Raw genomic sequence first — 2,320 nt, 5'->3', positions numbered from 1 at the left:
CCCTTCTAATTTAGTAATGTTACATGTAAAAACGATTTGATTCCTTACCCTCTGTTCAACTTAGTGATGCATACTCGTTTGTTGTTTTTTTTTGTTTTTTTTACTCTGGATATATGGATTAGAAATTGCAGTGTGTTGGTGTTCTAAGAATATCGAGTTGTTACGCCTCCAGTCGTTAGTTAATTTTCCGTAAATTCATTCCGACGAAACTTTAGCGACACAAGTCCTTTTTTAAATAAAACTGGTTTATTCTTCCCGAATACAAATTTACCGATACACTTAATTTCAACAGTCGCTCTATACAAACGCTATAACTCACGTCTCACGAGCTCGACTTCAACAACACTCCGTTCAATTACACACTCTCTGACTGCAGTTCAATTACTCATTACCTCTGTTACGTTGTGACCATCTTATATATACCAGACTACCCCCAATCTAGTAGTCTCCCGATAATTCGCGAAGGTTCGAGAGAAGGACGTGGCGTGATACTAGTCACGTGACCTCGCTGACTCAACACTATTAAAAGTATTAAGTAATAATTCTCCTGGCTAAGAAGTATGTTCCTTTATTGCAAAAAACTTGTAATCCTTGTATAGTGTCTAAAAATTTGAAAATTGTTGCAGTGCTTTATTAAAAGAATATGAACGGAAAACTGTAACTGAAGTATTAGAAAAGCCAGGGTTTTGGATACCTATTTCTAAAAACAAGAGATCGCTCAGCTGCATCAGTTTTGTCAACTGTACTACATGCGTGATTTAGAATAATTCAAAGACTTTGCTAAACACTTAAGATACCTAAAGGAGAATAAGATATGTAGTGACTGCATGCAATATACGTGATTAAAGTAGAAATGCCAGGAAGTTTAAAGCAAAAAATAGTCTAGTAACTAGTGGTCCTCAGAAACGTAAGGAGAGAAGTAATGGAAATGCTGATGCAAATTGTGTAATTTTAAAATTTACATCGAGATATTCCCCTTTGTTTAGTAAGCGTCAATCAGATGGTAAAAACAATACATCTAGTGTGATAGACCTTTGAAGAGAGGAAAAAAGTAAGATGACTGTGCTAGCCTTTAGCTTGTGTCTCAATAAAGCAGTTTGTTATCGAAACTGTAAGATTGTGGTATTTTCAGGTTAAATTTATATCTTCAAAGAGAATTAAGCAGGTACGCTTTATAACAGGAGTATCGGCAGTTTGTGTCTGTTTGTTCGCACTTTTCAGCCCCTATAATAATAATAGGCTTTTAAAGATATGGAATCAGCGTACTCGGGTTTAATGTCTATAGCCACATTTTAGTTTAAATGAAAATTTTGTAATCTAATTTTTCCTACGAAGACCGACAGGATTTTTGGTCTGATTTATGTGGAAATGACGTCAGAAAAATGTATATGTATCTTATAAAATGGTGTGTTACCGTTGTGGTGTCGGAATAAAAATCCATCAAACGTGGTCGTGTCTACTGATAAGCAAGACTAACTTCTTTATAGAATAGGCAAGTTGAGCCCGAGAAATTCTGCAACAATAAATTGTTTTTTTCTTCATTTTATTTTGACAGGTGAGTTAGGTATGATAAACATTTCTAACGCTAATTATGTATCTCAGAGTAAAATGTCGAGAAAAAAAAACAATTCTGATTGCCAATCACAAGCAGCAAAACGTATTGTTATGTCTCCGTTCATTAGTTGATTTTCCGTAACTTCGTTCCCACGAAACTTTAGCGACACAAGTCCTTTCTTAATAAAACTGGTTTATTCTTTCTGAATATAACTTTACTGATACACTTATTTTCAACAGTCGCTCTATAACAAACGCTAGAACGTCTCACGTGCTCGACAATACTTAGTTCAATTACACACTCTCCGACTGCAGTTCAATTACTCATTACACTGTTGTCCCGTCACGTTGTGACCATCTTATATATACCAGACTACCCCCAATCTAGTAAATGCTAGGGCATTCACGAAAGAACAGGATATTTCTAGAAACATGGCGTGACCTCGCTGACGCAACAGGTGGAAATATGAAAAGTAATTTAGCTGAATACAGGGGCAATAGTCACAAGTAGCAGTGAACCCCTGTACATGAAATTTTGCTTACCTGGAGAACAATTATATCCAACCAACAAGAGACTCTAGGATCACACTAAAAATCTTTGGTAATTATCTGTGTGTCAATGGATACTGCTGTTAAGATGTTGCCAAAGGAAGTTGAATGTCTTTATTGGAAGAAACTGGCTGAGGTGCATGTGATTGGACTTGAAATCAACTATACTTACGTATAAACACAAGATAGAACATAATAGACAAGCTGAGAGGAAGTA

Source organism: Limulus polyphemus, unplaced genomic scaffold, assembly GCF_000517525.1.
Source record: "Limulus polyphemus unplaced genomic scaffold, Limulus_polyphemus-2.1.2 Scaffold1, whole genome shotgun sequence".
Lineage (NCBI taxonomy): Eukaryota > Metazoa > Arthropoda > Merostomata > Xiphosura > Limulidae > Limulus > Limulus polyphemus.
Note: the sequence above shows the minus strand (reverse complement) of the source record.